The sequence below is a fragment of the Rattus rattus genome, chromosome X (assembly GCF_011064425.1).
Source record: "Rattus rattus isolate New Zealand chromosome X, Rrattus_CSIRO_v1, whole genome shotgun sequence".
NCBI classification, from domain to species: domain Eukaryota; kingdom Metazoa; phylum Chordata; class Mammalia; order Rodentia; family Muridae; genus Rattus; species Rattus rattus.
In genome coordinates, this window is record NC_046172.1 from 35482625 (window position 1) to 35502048 (window position 19424).

Sequence of the window (19424 nt, forward strand, 5' to 3'; positions counted from 1 at the left end):
AAGTCCAAAGTGGATCAAGGACCTCCACATCAAACCAGATACACTCAAACTATAAGAAGAAAAAACTAGAGAAGCATTTGGGAACTACATGGGCACTGGAGAAAATTTCCTGAACAAAAACACCAATGGCTTATGCTCTAAGATCAAGAATCGACAAATGGGATCTCATAAAAACTGCAAAGCTTCTGTAAGGCAAAGGACACTGTGGTTAGGACAAAGCGGCAACCAACAGGTTGAGAAAAGATCTTTACCAATCCTACAACAGATGAAGAGCCTTATATCCAAAAATATACAAAGAACTCAAGAAGTTAGACCGCAGGGAGACAAATAACCCTATTAAAAAATGGGGTTCAGAGCTAAACAAAGAATTCACAGCTGAGGAATGCCGAATGGCTGAGAAACACCTAAAGAAATGTTCAACATCTTTAGTCATCAGGGAAATGCAAATCAAAACAACCCTGAGATTTCACCTCACACCAGTGAGAATGGCTAAGATCAAAAACTCAGGTGACAGCAAATGCTGGCGAGGATGTGGAGAAAGAGGAACACTCCTCCATTGTTGGTGGGATTGCAGACTGGTACAACCATTCTGGAAATCAGTCTGGAGGTTCCTCAGAAAAATTGGACATTGAACTGCCTGAGGATCCAGCTATACCTCTCTTGGGCATATACCCAAAAGATGCTCAAACATATAAAAAGACACGTGCTCCACTATGTTCATGCATGCCTTATTTATAGTAGCCAGAGCTGGAAAGAACCCAGATGCCCTTCAACAGAGGAATGGATACAGAAAATGTGGTACATCTACACAATGGAATATTACTCAGCTATCAAAAACAACGAGTTTATGAAATTTGTAGGCAAATGGTTGGAACTGGAAAATATCATCCTGAGTGAGCTAACCCAATCACAGAAAGACATACATGGTATGCACTCATTGATAAGTGGCTATTAGCCCAAATGCCTGAATTACCCTAGATGACTAGAACAAATGAAACTCAAGACGGATGATCAAAATGTGAATGCTTCACTCCTTCTTTAAAAGGGGAACAAGAATACCCTTGGCAGGGAAGAGAGAGGCAAAGATTAAAACAGAGACTGAAGGAACATCCATTCAGAGCCTGCCCCACATGTGGCCCATATATATACAGCCACCCAATTAGACAAGATGGATGAAGCAAAGAAGTGCAGACCGACAGGAGCCGGATGTAGATCGCTCCTGAGAGACACAGCCAGAATACAGCAAATACAGAGGCGAATGTCAGCAGCAAACCTCTGAACTGAGAATAGGACCCCCGTTGAAGGAATCAGAGAAAGAACTGGAAGAGCTTGAAGGGGCTCGAGACCCTATATGTACAACAATGCCAAGCAACCAGAGCTTCCAGGGACTAAGCCACTACCTAAAGACTATACATGGACTGACCCTGGACTCTGACCTCATAGGTAGCAATGAATATCCTAGTAAGAGCACCAGTGGAAGGGGAAGCCCTGGGTCCTGCTAAGAATGAACCCCCAGTGAACTAGACTGTGGGGAGGGCAGCAATGGGGGAGGTGGGAGGGGAACACCCATGAAGGAAGGGGGAGGAGAGGGGATGTTTGCCAGGAAGCAGGGAAAGGGAATAACACACAAAATGTATATAAGAAATATTCAAGTTAATAGAAGACAACTTTAGGAGAAATGAGAGAGAGGGGTTAGATGAGAAGAACACCATTCAGACCTGCCCCACACTTATACATGCCACCCAGTTAGACAAGATGGATGAAGCAAAGAAGTACAGACCGACAGGAACCAGATGTAGATCTCTCCTAAGAGACACAGCCAGAATACAGCAAATAAAGAGGTGAATGCCACCAGAAAACCACTGACCTGAGAACGGTACCCCTGTTGAAGGAATCAGAGAAAGGACTGGAAGAGCTTGAAGGGGCTCAAGACCCCATATGAACAACAATGCCAACCAACCAGAGCTTCCAGGGACTAAGCCACTACCCAAAGACTGTACATGGACTGACCCTGGACTCTGACCTCATAGGTAGCAATGAATATCCTAGTAATATCACCAGTAGAAGGGGAAGCCCTTGGGTCTGCTAAGACTGAACCCCCAGTGAATGTGATTGTTGGGGGGAGGGCAGCAATAGGGAGAGGATGGGGAGGGGAACACCAATAAAGAAGGAGAGGGGGAGGAGTTAGGGGGATGTTGGCCCGGAAACCAGGAAAGGGAATAACATTCGAAATGTAAATAAGAAATACTCAAGTTAATAAAAACATTAAAAAAATAAAATAAAATAAAAGAATGTGTTTTACAGCCCCATAACTCCTAAGGAAATAGAAGCAGTCATTAAAGGTCTCCCAACCAAAAAGAGCCCAGGTCCAGACGGGTTTAGTGCAGAATTCTATCAGACCTTCATAGAAGACCTCATACCAATACTATCCAAACTATTCCACAAAATTGAAACACTACCGAATTCCTTCTATGAAGCCACAATTACTCTTATACCTAAACCACACAAAGACCCAACAAAGAAAGAGAGCTTCAGACCAATTTCCCTTATGAATATCGACGCAAAAATACTCAATAAAATTCTGGCAAACCGAATCCAAGAGCACATCAAAACAATCATCTACCATGATCAAGTAGGCTTCATCCCAGGCATGCAATAATGTTCACTAGAGCCAGAATATAAAGAAAAATGTAATGACTGGTAACAAAAAAATGGGGAAATCCCACCATTTCCAACAACATGAAAGAATATGGTCATTATGATAAGTGCAGTAAATCCAACCGTAAAGACTAGTTCTCTACAATCTCACTTATGTAGGAGCAGAGTACACAATGGTAGCCCCAGTGCTGTGGCTGAGTAGTGAGATAAAATGGACGAAGGTTGACCAAAGAGTATAAAGTTTCAATCATGAACTGAGTCATTTCTGTAATCTAAGCACAATAAAGTGACTATGGCTAACACTACATTGTATTGTATACTTGAAATTTGCTAAACTGCTACATTTTAATTAAGTTTTGCATAAAATAAAAATAAGTTAAAATCATATGAAAAAAAAAAAAAGAATAAATAAATGGGATCTCATAAAACTACCGGCTTCTGTAAAATAAAGGACACTGTGGTTTAGGACAAAGCAGCAACAACAGATTGGGAAAAAAGATCTTTTACCAATCCTACAACAGATAGAGGCCTTATATCCAAAATATACAAAGAACTCAAGAAGTTGAACATGGGAGACAAAATAACCCTATTAAAAAATGGGAGGGTTCAGAAACTAAACAAAAGAATTCACAGCTGAGGAATGCCGAATGACGAAAACACCTAAAAAGAAATGTTCAACATCTTTAGTCATAGAAATGCAAATCAAAGCAACCCTGAGATTTCACCTCACACCAGTGAGAATGGCTAAGATCAAAAACTCAGGTGACAGCAAATGCTTCCAGCGAGGATGTGGGAAAAGACACTCCTCCATTTGTTGGTGGGATTGCAGACTGGTACAACCATTCTAAATCAGTCAGGAGGTTCCTCAAAAATTGGACATTAACACTTGCCTGAGGATCCAGCTATATACCTCTCTTGGGCATATACCCTCAAGGTGCCCCAACATATAAAAAAGACACGTGCTCCACTATGTTCATCGCAGCCTTATTTATAATCGCCAGAAGCTGGAAAGAACCCAGATGCCCTTCAACAGCAGAGGGAATGGATACAGAAAATGGTACATCTACAATGGAATATTACTCAGCTATCCCAAAAACAAAGACTTTGCTGAAATTAGTAGGAAATGGTTGGAACTGGAAAATATCATCCCTTTGACTAACCCAATCACAAGAAAATTATACATAGTAGCATGTACTCTGATAAAAAAGTAACGTAAGCTAAATGTAGATTACCTAAATGCCTAAGAACAAATGGGAAACTCAAGATGATGGATGATCAAAATGTGAATGCAATTAAATAGAGACACAGTCAGAATACAGCAAATACAGAAAAACACCAGCAGAAACCACTGAACTAGAGAACAGGGTTGAAGGGAATCAGAAAGGACTGGACAGAGCTTGAAGGGGACTCGGGGACTATGAACAACAATGCCAACCAACCAAGAGCTTCAAGGACTAAGCCACTACCCAAAAGACTATACATGGACTGACCCTGGACTCTGACCTCATAAGTACCCCAATGAATATCTAGTAAGAGCACCAGTGGAAGCCCTGGGTCCTGCTAAGACTAGACCCCCCAGTGAACCTAGACTGTTGGGGAGAGGGCAGCAATGGGGGGAGGTTGGGGAGGGAACACACCCGCAGGAAGGGAGGGGGATCTGTTGCCGGAAACCAGGGAAGGGGAATAACACTCAAAATGTATATAGAAATACTCAGTTAATAATAATAATCAATAAAAAAAAAAAAGTAAACCTCTATTTGGTGACGCTTTTGGGTTTCAAAGTCCACTATTGTCATGGCAGGGAACATCGTTGTTCAAAGAGGCATGAGAACTACATCTTAGTCCTCAAGCTTGGGGTGGTGGTGGCTGAATCTCTTTGGCAGGCATGAAATGATTTGAAACTTCAAAAGCCTCAACAGGGCCATACATTCCTAATCCTTTAATGATTGCCACTCTGGTGACAAACATTTAAATCTGTGGAGCCTATAGGGTCATTCTTATTCAAGTCACTAAAACCAATTTAAAAAGAGTTCAAACCAAACTAAGAGAGAAAAAGTATGAAAAATACAATTGAGTTTCTTTTTTTGTTGACCATCTACTACTGGTTTTCAGGTCTGTCTTTAAGTACAGTAAGTATATACAGTGGGACTCCTCTGGAGAAAACAAACTTTCCTTTATAAAAAAATAATAAGGGGTTGGGGATTTAGCTCAGTGGTAGAGCGCTTGCCTAGCAAGCGCAAGGCCCTGGGTTCGGTCCCCAGCTCTGAAAAAATGAAAAAAGAAAAAAAATAATAAAAAAGTAAATGGATGCAAATTGGAGATAGCTTCTGAATTTGGAACGGGAACATTGCCTGCTTCCCCATCTCAGCTCTGGGACTGTGTCTGGCTTAAAACTGTACAGGCCTTCTGAATGACATTATAGTCTATGTGAATTCATACATGTGTTTATCCTGTTGTGTCTTGAAAACAATATTTCTTTGGTGTTTTCTATCCCCTCTGACTCTTATAATCTTTCTAACCCCTGTTCCACATAACTCCCTAAGCACTGGGGGAAAGGGTTTGAGGAAGAGTGCTCATTCAAGGCTAAGCATTCCAAAATCTTAAATACTCTTCACATTGTCCAGTTATGGGTCTGTTCAAGAGAAAGTTTCTCTGATGATAACAGCCATATACTGATTTATGGGAATAATAGAATGTCATTAGGAGTCATTTAATTTTTATATTGTTTTAGCAGTGCAACAGAACTTGTTTTCCCCTAAGCCCAAGGCATATGTAATTTCAGGTTTCTGGCTAGTCTAGCAGTGCAGAGTAGGGGGTCTATCTCATGAAGTAGGCTTTTTATCCTGTTATAGAGTAGTTGTTTATTCCCACAATTTCTTTTTAAAATGGTTTGCATTATGCACCACTTATCAATGCAAAGAGTTCACCATTGTACATTACATGGTTTATAGCTGGATTGGTGGTTACCTTTCTCCTCTGGTAACTTTGAGGACCAGAAACATTATTCAGTAGTAGTTAAGGCTCTAGTTAGATACAAGCTCAAAATTTCTGTAGAGAATAATGAATAGCCTTGACAATAGCCTGAGTCTTTAGAGTTTTCTAGGGGACCCCTTTGGTCAATGACTCAACTAGATGTAATCATTCCTGGCATTGTATGTTTAACATGGTGTTTAAAGTTATCTAATTGTAGCATTTTCCTAACAACTAATGACAGCATTTATATTTCTGTCATATATATATACATATATATATATATATATATATATATATATATATATATATACAAGCTTTATGGAATGTTTCCATGTGACCCATCAAATGTCCATATACAAAGTTAATCCTCTGCATTTCTTTTTTCTCTTTCTTCACAGTTAATCCTTCTGCTCCAGCCTCTGCATGACCCATTTCTATCTAACTATTCTATTTCCCCTTCATTGGAAGATAAACTTCATAGTCTACACATAAACTCTGTGGTTATATGAATTGTAGCATTCCTATTGAAACGGTAAAAACTAACATCCACTTATAGGAAAAAACAGGCAATATATTTTTCCATTTGTGTCTAGGTTAATTCAGAATAATTATTTCTACCTCCATTTATTTATATTTCAACTTTAAATTTCACTTTTTAGTAGATGAGTAATATTATATTATATAAATGTAGTAAATTTTCATAATCTATCCATCTGTTGATAGACATTATCTGTTCCTAAGTTTTGGCTATTGTTAATCTAGTATAAATGATCTTGGATAAACAAGTGTCTTGGTAGTAGTCTATAGAGACATTTGGGTATATACCCAAAATTGGTATAGCTAGATCTTCATGTAGAAGATTCCCAGGTTCCTGAAGAACTGCCACACTGATTTGCATATTAGCTGTATACATTTTCCCTTCCACTAGCAATGAATAAGTGTCCTCCTTACAGCATGTTTTAGCCAGTATAAGTTACCATTATGTTTTATTGCTCTTGGCAATTCAAACTAATATAAAGTGAAACTTCAAGCTAGCTTTGATTTCCGTTTTTCTGATTGGCTAACCATGTTGAACACTGCTTTAAATATTTCTCTGCCATTTGTATTTTATCTTTTGTGACTGATTGTTTAATTATGAACCTCACTTTTCAATCCGGTTATTTGTTTCCTTGATATCCAGTATATTCAGTTCTTTCTATACTGGGGGTATTAACTCTATATTAGAAGTGTAGTTGATAAAGGTATTTTCCAATTCTGTAGTCTGCTACTTTGTCCAAATCATATTGTCCTTTGCCAGGCAGAAGCTTTTCAGTTTCATGATTTCCCGTTTATTAATTGTTGATCTCAATGTTTGCACTATTGGTGTTCAGTTCAAAAGCTTTTTTAATGTGCCAGTGGGTTCAAAGGTATTCTCCACTTTCTCTTCTGTCATATTTAGTGTATCTGACCTGAGGTTGAAGGTCCTGATCCATTTGGAGTTGACTTTTGTGCAGCATGGGAAGTATGGATCTATTTGTATACTTTTACATGCAGATATTCAGTTTGATTAGCACCATTTGTTGGAGTTGCTGTCATTTTTGTTAGATATATTATGAGATTTTTGTCAAAAATCAGGTATCCATAGGTTATATTTATGTCTCAGTCTTTAACTCAATTCTATTTATCAATGTATCTGATTTTATGCCAGTGCCCTGCTATTTTTATTACTATAACTGTGTAGTATAATTTGCCATTGGGGATGTTGATACCTACAGAAGTTCTTTTATTATTCAGGATTGTTTAGGTGTCCTAGATTTGTGTGTATGTGTGTGTGTTTCAATGTGAAGCAGAAAGTATACTTTCAAGATCTGTGAAGAGTTTTGTTGGAATTGTGACAGGGATTACTTTGAATCTCTATGTTCTTCACTAAGTTAATCCTACTGATCCATGATCATGGGAAATAATTCTATCTTCTGATGTCTTCTTCAATATTTTCCTTGAATATCTTCACTTACATTTTTTATAGAAGTCTTACACTTGCTTAATGTTATCCCAAGCTATTTTTATTTTCTTTTAGAGGCTATTGTGAAAGGAACTATTCCTCTGATTTCAGTCTGTTTTTCTTTTATATATACTGTATTTTACATGTTAATTTTGAATCCTGAAGTATTTATGTTTATAAGACATCTATGTTTATAAGGGAAATTTGTAATTTTCTTCCTTGTTCTCTCTTTGTGTGATTCATCTGTTATGGTTATTGTTCCTTCATAAAAAGTTAGAAAATATCAAGGTGTTCCTTCAGTTTTTATTTTACATAATAATTTTCTTCTCTGATTTGGCTGAAAATATTTTCTCTGACTTTAATCGGACTTTTCTTCTTCCTCTATTCTCATTTTTCCTGAATTTCATCTTTTAATAGTGTTCCACATTTCCTGGATATTTTTACCTGAATTATTATCGATTTAACATTTTCCTTGAGTGCATACAATGTCCATTGCTTCTACTTAAACCTCAGTGCTTGAGATTCTCTATTCTAAGTATTGTACTCTATTGGTTTGAAGCTTACCTTTGGTTGGTCTTTGACATTTCTTTTTTTTTTCATTTTCATTTTTAAGTTTAGGGATCTTATTTCTACTTTCATGTTTGGATGAAAAAGTGTTAGGGTGATTATAGTGATTCTAGGTGACAGTGTCTGGTTTTATCTTGTCTTTGATGGATATATGTTCTGCTCCTTGGTTTCCTTTGCCTTCTCTATGGCTTAGGAAAGCATGATGACTCTGATGGCTCTAGGGTGCCTCGTAGAGAGGGTTTTAATCTATAAAATCTATTCTCATGGTTTATCTGTTTTAAAATTTAATGAGACAACTCTTCACATTTCTTAGATTAATGAGTAGCTTTTGGTTCGCTAAGATGGTTAGTTGATTATTTCTTACATGTAATTTCATACCAAAGAATGAACTTTATTTATTGTCTTCTGAGAAATTTTGCTGGATAAATGAAACTTTATAAAATAATAACTGTGTAAAACAACGTAGAATATGTGTCTGAGAACACAGTTTTAAAGAACCTCAAACAAGTCAATACTAAAAAAAGATTGCTTCCAATCTGTTTTAAAATTTATTTACATGATAGTTTCATAGTGGCTAGAGTAACTTGTCCACAAAACCAAACAGAATTGAAATATACCACAAAGTATATCTTTACAGATAACCAGAAAGTGTCATCATAGGATAGAGTAGAGCAATGATTCTTATTCCATATCTAATCTCCCTAAAGTGAAATTAATGAGCTGGCAAAATTTCAACTGTCACAACTAATCATTATTGACTTCTGGAATTTCAGTGAAAATTACAAGCAGATTAAACTTGGTAATGACAGAAGCTGCTACGTTTTAATGAGAAAGTTCTGTGATATTTTAAAATGTAAGCTTCCTATCACCCACACTTCATATCTTCACAGCAGCCTGTACTTCACTTCTTGTACATATTTTTAGTGTCAGGGAGAACAGGACAAACTTTATTCTAAAACCATTTAGTTGGGGGATCCATTTTGCACAGCAAACTCCAGAAAACCTGCCCGAAGGCTTTCTTTGTTTTGCTTGAGTTAAAACATGTACAGGGACCAAGGTTTTTTGTTTTTTTTTTTTTTAAACTAGATGGCTTTTTCAGAAAACATTGCAAGGGAAAATATTGAGCTGTGCCACATCAAACAAAAGTCCATACTTGAGAAAGACACAGATGAACTATCTGTGAAGAAAGGCCTTAGAGACGAGGTTTATGTAAACTTGAGAATTAAGAAAAAGCCATACATATGCTCTGTGTAAAATGTAGGATCAGGAAATTATATTAGAAAACACAATTGTCAGTCTGGATTGACTTAGTCTCTAGATAAGTAGCACGGAAAGCTAAAATTGTAAACACCTTGGTTGAACAGTGACTTGGTATCACAACGCAAAGCTGATTTTCTCATACATTTTCTTCCATTTTAAAAATCATTGTTGGCTCCAGGCACTTAAGATCAAACCATCATTCGACCACTAAGAAAACAGAAAATAGATTCAGGGGCCACATATGAAAGATGCCTATTGAAAAAAAAAACCAGAGTTTTAGAATTAAATAAATATTCAAAATAACAATACATTAAGGACAAGAGAATAAAATGCATAGGTAGGAGAAATTTGATTTCTATAGCTGCTGCAAGATAGTTCAAAAATGTCTATCTTTAAGAAAAATATGACATACAAAGAGGAAAAATTAACATGAAAACATAAATTAATTCAAACTTCCATGAAGGAAATATAAGTATTATATTAATTTTAAATTGACTGTCTTAAATATGCCCAAGTTGTTTCAAATAAATCATGCATAGAGAGGTAACCCATGTCTGATATGGAAATTTCCATTTAATAGTCTATGTCTTCTAGGATCAGTATTGTTCTCTATTGTGAGGTATGCCTGTTCAAACTCCTAAAATAATGCAATTAACTCACAATCTAGTGTGGGTTCATAAGGCTTCTTTATGCATTCTTAGTTTTCTTAGCTCACCCCTATTAATTTGTTTCTTGGTTCCATTCCTGTTTAAACTTTTAGCTCTCAGTACTGCCAATCTGTTTTTTTTTCCTTTAGTATATATTCCAAATGCTACCCCTTACATTTTATTATTTAGACTGCAAGGCCATGAGGTCCTAACTATTTCAGCCCATCAAATATACATTTTATTGTCTTTAAGCCTCCCTCACCTCTAGCTAAGAAGCTATTGGCAGTTAATGACTTTTGGGAGAAAAATAGTTCTTGAGGTTGGTTTTGCTATCTACTGTATTGTGGGCCCCAAAGATGTAGAGTCTGCACTTAGGCCAAAGTGACCCTGCCCTCAAGTTATTTCTAATTGGTAAATAAAAATGCCAACATGCAATAGCTGAGCAGAAGAGACAAAGGTGGGGTTTGGGTCTCCTAGGACTGTGCTCAGAGGAAAGCCATTAGGAAAAGAAGTTGAAGGAAGAGGAAGAAGGTACCATGGGTTAGGAAATCCATATGGATCCCAAAAAGTTCCACCAGAGAACTACTAAACCTGATAAACACCTTCAGCAAAGTGGTTGGCACAAAATTAACTCAAATAAATCAGTAGCCTTCTCACAAAAAAGAGAAAACAAGGAGAAAGAAATTGAAAGCAAACCTTCATAATAAAGTTCCAAATAATATAAAATACCTCGGTGTGACTTTAACCAAGCAAGTGAAAGATCTGTATGATAAGAACTTCAAGCCTCTGAAGAAAGAAATTGAAGAAGACCCCAGAAGAGGGAAAGATCTCCCATGCTCATGGATTGGCAGGATTAATATAGTAAAAATGGCCATTTTACCAAAAGCTATCTACAGATTCAATGCAATCCCCATCAAAATACCAATCCAATTCTTCAAAGAGTTAGACAGAACAATTTGCAAATTCATCTGGAATAACAAAAAACCCAGGATAGCTAAAACTATCCTCAACAATAAAAGGACTTCAGGGGGAATCACTATCCCAGAACTCAAGCAGTATTACAGAGCAATAGTGATAAAATCTGCATGGTATTTGTACAGAAACAGACAGATAGACCAGTGCAATAAAATTGAAGACCCAGAAATGAACCCACACACCTATGGTCACTTGATTTTTGACAATGGAGCCAAAACCATCCAATGGAAAAAAGATAGCATTTTCAGCAAATGGTGCTGGTTCAACTGGAGGTCAGCATGTAGAAGAATGCAAATTGATCTATGCTTATTATCCTGTACAAAGCTTAAGTCCAAGTGGATAAAGGACCTCCACATCAAACCAGATACACTCAAACTAATAGAAGAAAAACTAGGGCAGCATCTGGAACACATGGGCACTGGAGAAAATTTCCTGAACAAAACACCAATGGACTATGCTCTAAGATCAAGAATCGACAAATGGGATCTCATAAAACTGCAAAGCTTCAATAAGGCAAAGGACACTGTTGTTAGGACAAAATGACAACCAATAGATTGGGAAAAGATCTTTACCAATCCTACAACTGATAGAGGGCTTATATCAAAAATATACAAAGAACTCAAGAAGTTAGACCGCAGGGAGACAAATAACCCTATTAAAAAATGGGGTTCAGAGCTAAACAAAGAATTCACAGCTGAGGAATGCCGAATGGCTGAGAAACAACTAAAGAAATGTTCAACATCTTTAGTCATAAGGGAAATGCAAATCAAAACAACCCTGAGATTTCACCTCACACCAGTGAGAATGGCTAATATCAAAAACTCAGGTGACAGCAGATGCTGGCGAGGATGTGGAGAAGGAGGAACACTCCTCCATTGTTGGTGGGATTGCAGATTGGTACAACCATTCTGGAAATCAGTCTGGAGGTTCCTCAGAAAATTGGACATTGAACTACCTGAGGACCCAGCTATACTTCTCTTGGGCATATACCCAAAAGATGCCCCAACATATAACACAAACACATGCTTCACTATGTTCATCGCAGCCTTATTTATAATAGCCAGAAGCTGGAAAGAACCCAGATGCTCTTCAACAGAGGAATGGATACAGAAAATGTGGTACATCTACACAATGGAATATTACTCAGCTATCAAAACAATGACTTTATGAAATTCATAGGCAAATGGAGGGGACTGGAAAATATCACCCTGAGCGAGGTAACCCAATCACAGAAAAACACACATGGTATGCACTCATTGATAATTGGATATTACCCAAATGCTCAAATTACCTAGATGCACGGAACACGTGAAACTCAAGAAGGATGACCAAAATGCGAATCCTTCACTCCTTTAAAAGGGGAACAAGAATACCCTTGGGACGGAATAGGGAGGCAAAGTTTAGAACTGAGGCTGAATGAACGCCCATTCAGAGCCTGGCCCACATGTGGCCCATACATATACAGCCACCAGAATAGATTAGATTGATAAGCAAAGAAGTGCAGGCCTACAGGAACCGGTTGTAGATCTCTCCTGAGAGACACAGCCAGAATACAGCAAATATATAAGTGAATGCCATCATTAAACCACTGAACTGAGAATGGGACCCCCGTTGCAAGAATCTTAGAAAGGACTGAAAAAGCTTGAAGGGGCTTAAGACCCCATATGAACAACAATGCCAACCAACCAGAGCTTCCAGGGACTAAGCCACTACCCAAAGACTATACATGGACTTCCCCTGGGCTCCAACCTCATAGGTAGCAATGAATAGCCTAGTAAGAGCACCAGTGGAAGTGGAAGCCATTAATCCAGCCAAGACTGAACCCCCCGTGAACGTGATTGTTTGGGGGAGGGCAGTAATGGGGGAAGGATGGGGAGGGGAACACCCATGTAGAAGGGGGGGGGAGGGGCTAGGAGATTGTTGGCCCAGAATCCGGGAAAGGGAATAACAATCGAAATGTAAATAAGAAATACCCTATTTAATAATGATTAAAAAATGGCATTTCAAAAAATTTTTTAAAAATGTGTGTATATTAAAAAAATAAAACAGATTAAGACATATTAGATGACATTTAAGTATAGTGCACTAGGATAAATGTTGTCAATATATATCAAAAAACAGCGTGAAAAAAAAAAGAAAACATGGACCTAATGGCTCTCAATTGGAATTAAGAACAGCTCAAATGAAACATAGTAAGTAATACCTTGGGGTTATAAATAGGAAAGTAGAGTATAATAGCATAGAATGTATATCTCTGCCCAATTTTTCTCCTGTTCAAGACTTATTGTAAACATAAATGCTATGTGTGTCTTTTATCTGGAAACTAAATGATCAAAGGTAGGATATCAACCTCAGGTCAGGATTAAACAATTTCTTCAACAGAGAGTTACTTTTCTTTATAAGTATGGCCAGCATTATCTATACTCCAGTAGATGACCTCATAAACATTTGCTTATAAGCAACACTATTTAAATCCATTTGGATTTAAAAAAGTAAGTAAATATGAGAAAATGCTATGAAGTTCAGAAATTGTGATAGGGCTACTGTGGTAAATTGAATGGGTGGATGAGGGGCGAATATTATCATTAAACATTGTGTGCATGCATGAAATTTTTAATAAAAAATTTAAATCAAGACTAAAAAAATTAAAAAGCCAGGCATGGAGGAATATGCCTTTTTCCCCTCAAAACACTTGGGAGAGAGAGTGCATAGATCCCTGTGAGTTTGAAACAAGAGTAGTCTGCATAGTGGGTTACAGGCCAGGCAGGACTACACAATAAGAACCTGAATTCACAAAGCTAAAATTAGATCAAATATGTGCTACAGAAATACCACTGTATTGGTCACTGTTCTTTATAGGAATGGAATTAATAGGGAATACAATGCACGCCAGGAATATGCACGCCTGTGTATGCACGCACACACACACACACACACACACACACACACACACACACACACACACACACACACACACACACACACACACACACACACACACACACACACATACACACACAAACTTGCATGCTTTTTCCTATCTGAAAAGCCAATAATCTGGTACTGGTTCAGTCATGAGACCAGATGCCCTATCTTTTCTTCAGTTAGTGTTGGATTCCTTACAAAGTATGTTCTAATACCAGTTAATGTACATCAGCAGCAGGATTGCTGAACTTACCAGCTAGAGTGAGGGAAAACAAGCAAAAGTGAAAAATTATTTTTTTGTGTTTCTTTGTGTAAGCTACTATCAGAAAGTCTGGCCCAGAGATGGATTCTATGACCCCAAATTGTCCAGATTTGGAATGGTCTTCTAACTCTAATGACCCAATCAAGAAAAGTCCTTCACAGTTATGCCTAGATACTTGGGTTGACCAGCTCAGTCAACCAAATGGGTCTCAAGGGAGGAGGTGAGGATTAAAAGAAAGAAAAATTAGACAACACTATAACATGACTCTAGCAAGTGCTGAAGCAGCTTTAATTTTTCCCAGTCAGCTTTGTCATCATTCTTGGTACATGCAAAAATTATGATCAGTTTCAGGTTAAGGATTAAGTAGTCAAGGAACAAACAAGGTGTAAACAACAGTCCCATGGTATCCAGGACTTATCAAGATGATCAAGACTTTGAGTTTACTTTCTTGTCCAAGCCCAATGTCAAATTCTTGCTAATATCCTTGGAGCAGCAACAAGAGCTTTCCACATTGGGGTTTAGTTGATTTCAGAAAATGAAGTTGGCAATTTGGAGTGAGTATCACAAGTACTTTTAGGTATCCAAAGGACTACCTATGTCCTACACTAGAGAAATCTGTTTGTCTGTATTCAACAGTAGTCTATTCTTCACAGCATCTCAGGTAGTACAGTGGAAGGGGGTATAGAAAGAGGCTGGTAAACCTGTATATTCTTACAAATCACAAGAATATTTCAGGATTACATTCTGGTGTTCTGAGTATATTGAATTGACTGCCACAAGAATATAAATGGTTGAAACATTACACTGCATTCCCTTAAGTTGTACAACTATTATCTGTTGATTAAAACATGAGATTAAGAAAAATGATTTTAAGAGAAAAGTATACATAATATGGTAGATGTTCATTCAATAGCACGAACAATCACTTTGAGTTCAAATTATATATATTTATTTAAATATATATTTATATGTAAATTTAGTGTGACAGATATAGCTTGATTGTAATAAAAAGCCCAATGAAATTATCTATTTTCTGTCAGAAAACTGTGTTAGTATAAAACATGATCAGATTAAAAAGAAACATCTAGAGATAGATATGGCATGGTAATACTAATCAAAGCAGATCTAGAAAAGTTGTATTAATTTCAGGTGCAAGGGTCATTCAAGTAAGATAAACTCATACATAAAAGAGGTTATTCATAATGATAGTGGGGTTAATTCTAAGAGTATATGCAATCTAAGACACAAATCCACAGAAAATAAAAGCAGAAAAATGGTTGCCAGAAACTTGCAGAAATGGAAAGGGTAGTGACTGCTTAATGGCTTCAGGGTTTATTTTGGGCTGATGAAATGTCATGGCACTAAATACAACTAAGAGATGAATTTGAAAAATGCATTTAATTCTAGTGAACATTCGCTTTCAAAAGGTTAGTAGTTCATTTTATGTTATGTGCATTTTCTTCAACACAAAAATATATGAAGAGACAACAAAATTATGCATCTTCAAAATATTATGTAATAAATAATTATTGCTAAACTAGCATCTGATGTGTGCTGTTTCACCCAATCTCATATCCAAGGCAGGCATTACTTGGTATATTGTAATTTTTTTCTCATCCAAATTCTGTTTAGTCATATATTCTCAATACAGTACTCTATTTAATCTCTTACAACTAAGAAAACAAGAGATTATACGTCTGTTCTAGTGTGGCATTTCAAAACTGTCACCTTACAACATACACAAACTAACTTCATCTGATTGATACCTTCATATGATACTTAAAATTCCACCATCAAAATTTCATTCACTTTGAACTTTTCTAGCTATTCTACTAAGACAAAGGTTTATGTGATAAGTATCTATTTAGTTTTAACATTTATATGGCTTGTAGAGAAATAGGATAAGTAGAGAGAGAAACTTCACTTTAAGAGAGTTCCAATGTAAACTTTAGTCCAGTCTATGAGGTGCTATTAAGCTACAATAATGACATTGTATTCCAATGTGAGTCAGTCAGTTTATTTGTGATTTCCTATGGAAAGAGTTATGATTTTGGACATAGAAGGGTAAATTACATGTAGTACTCAGTTCTGAGTTATCATCAGCTACTACAATAGTTAAATAAATAATCCATTCTGAAGGGAAAATGCAAGTGGCATCTCATAGCCCAGATGCACCAATTTTAATTAGCAGTCAAATGTATACATCTCAATAATTCTACTTAAACTCACTGTAGAGGCAAGAGAAAAAATAAGCATACCAGATACCCAAGAATTGAATAAGATTCTTCAGAGAGAAGCTAAGTATCATAAAATTATAATGAGGTGTCATGAAGCACAACATTTTCCAAATGTTTTGAACTTTCTCCCTCCATAATTTAAAATTCAGTAGCATGGCATTGGAAAGCATTGTGACAGTAGATTTAATGAATGATCAATGTCTGGAGATGAAGGTGAACCTAGTTTTATATTTATCACTCCACTAGTGTCATAGATTTGTACCATTGAAAATCTGTTTTTCAAAGGACCACAAAGACCATTTGTCTGTTTCTCAGTAAATCTTCACCAAGCTTGTGTGCTCTTTGTTGAAAAGAACATTTTCCAAGAAGCAATATTTCCTTTAGAGTGAACAATCAAGAATTTGGAATGTTTACTACTGTCACCTACTTCACTTTCTTTAGTTTGTTTGTCTCTATAACCATTTATATCAAAACTGAGTACTAAAAAGTAACCATTATGTGAACTGTAGGTGTTCTTATAGGGCACAGTGAGTTCATCATATCTGTACTATAAGATGTCTCTTCAGCAAGACCAAATTGCCCAAGAAAGGGATGATCTCAGAACTGGCTCCGTCTTATGCCTTGAAACTCACTCTTTATATAACCTTTTATTTTTGTATGAATTATGCCATAAAACACATATTGCTTGGAGTAGTCCTCAGTAGCCACTTGAATACGAGAGAAAAGGTTCTTATTCACATTTTGAGCATTGTTTATAGAAGAAAAATAAATTTGTGTGATAATCTCCAGATAATTCCATTTACCGCTTCCATTTCTCTATAGATTTGTATTGTCAGTGTACAAATTAACTGAATAGAAGGCAAAGATATTTGATTACACATTCACTTCTACATAAAAGTAATTATAGATCAGAACTAGGAGCATGATTAGGAGACCCTACACTTCTTGAATAATCCTTCAGTGAATGTGTAATATTAAATTCTTCACCTCTATTTTCAAATAATCTAGAGTGACTATTCTATTTTCTGCTAAGAAGTAAATAAGATTATGACTTTGAAAATAAATAGCCTTGAATGTGACCATCCAGAAGGTTAAAGATATCCTATTAATGATTTTTTAAATATTTAGGAGATTAATCACTAGGAATATTTGCACATATAATGTCTCTGTGAATTATAGTTTATAAACTTCAGGTATAATGGGGAAAACTACCCAATTTGGATATGATACATTTTTTTACAAATGACATATTGAAGGCACTAATCAAGTATTATATGCATTCATATACTTTTTATATTAGTAATACATTTTTATGTAGCAACTGAAGACAGCAATTTTTAATCATACCTTTACAACGTGGAAACCACCATGTTAATTTATATACCTTTTATTACTGGTAATACTAACACTGATATCAGTATTTACTTGTAGCTATCTTATTTCAGATATCCAGTTTAAATGAATATTTTATAGGATTAACTATTTGCCATTTTCCACATTTAATATTTAATTTTCCAATTTTGCCTGTTGGTTTTTGATTCAAACCATTTAAGATGATGTAATAATAAATTGATATTGATGACTCCAAAATTTCCCTGATGTGTTTCATCACAGGTATAGGTAATAATGTTAATAATGCTATTATTTGTTAGACATCTGCCTTAGAATAGAGTAATGCGTTATAATAAACATCTCTCATTACACCTTACTTAACCTTTACAAACCCCTTAAGTTGTTCTTCTTTTTTGTTCTACAGATAGGAAAGGTGAAGTTGAGAAAAAAGGATGTAATCAACTTCCCTGGTGAATCCTTTTCAATGTTAATATATTTGAGCAACATACTATGTACAACATACTCTTTTTTGGTATGTGGTGAGGTTTTGTGCAGGAAAATGGCAATGCATTGTCATCTTGGTATATTCTTTAGTTATATGAATCATGCTCAAAGCAGTCTATTGTATGGACACGTTTTTTTCTCTTCTGATGTAGTTAAAGAAAATGAGGTTAATTATAAACCTAGATGGTAGTTTTTATATAAAGTTTATTCTCTGTCAGTAACAAAGCAAATATAATATAATATATATATAATATTGACTTTCTCAAAATAATTATGAATGAGTATTGATGACTGTGCATCTCATCAGATTTCCAGGGAAGCTGACATGAATGCTGATGATATGCCAAATTTTTCAGCACAAGCAAGGCACATGACCTGATTGATACTGCTGGAGTGATGGGTTCATTATGCAAATTGCATGACATCACTGTGGGATGATTTTCTTATAATTCCTTCCATAGATACAGAAGCTTACAAGGAGGTCTAGAGGAACTTAAGACAAAGAGATCTTTGAACCTGAAAGGACAGAGGCAATGTGAATTGGTAGGTGAGCAGAGACTGGGATATCTTATGTACCTTAAAAGGAAAGAAAATAACTGTATGGAAGTAATTGCAGAAACTAATTTTCATTTGTCAAGGGATGAAAATATTGAGATATGTAAACAGAATCAAAAGGCTAAGAAATAGAATTATCTTTTATGCTTGATATTCCCTGGTATACCCCAAAATATTCCTATGTGTGAGTCAGGGAAGTTAATAAAGAGCCATAGCTTAATAGTGTGGGAAGGAAACTGACTAGAAAGCTATAAACTAAAAAAGTATATAGCTTCCATGTATAGCCTTAAGATAGTAGAGACAAATAGTTGATATATTCTCCAGGCCACTCAGCACCTCTAAATTCTACTAGCCATGCTATAACCATGAGACCCAAGACTGAACTGTGGTTAGAAGAAAAAGCTGATAAGTAGAAATATTTTATTAGGATTCAGGTTTACTTCCATGTCAAGACAACTGGTAACACAATTTAATGGGAAAAATGTATTTTTTATTCTGGGTCATCTAGATCTGTTTTTCCATTTTTCTTTGTGTCCATCTTAAATGCT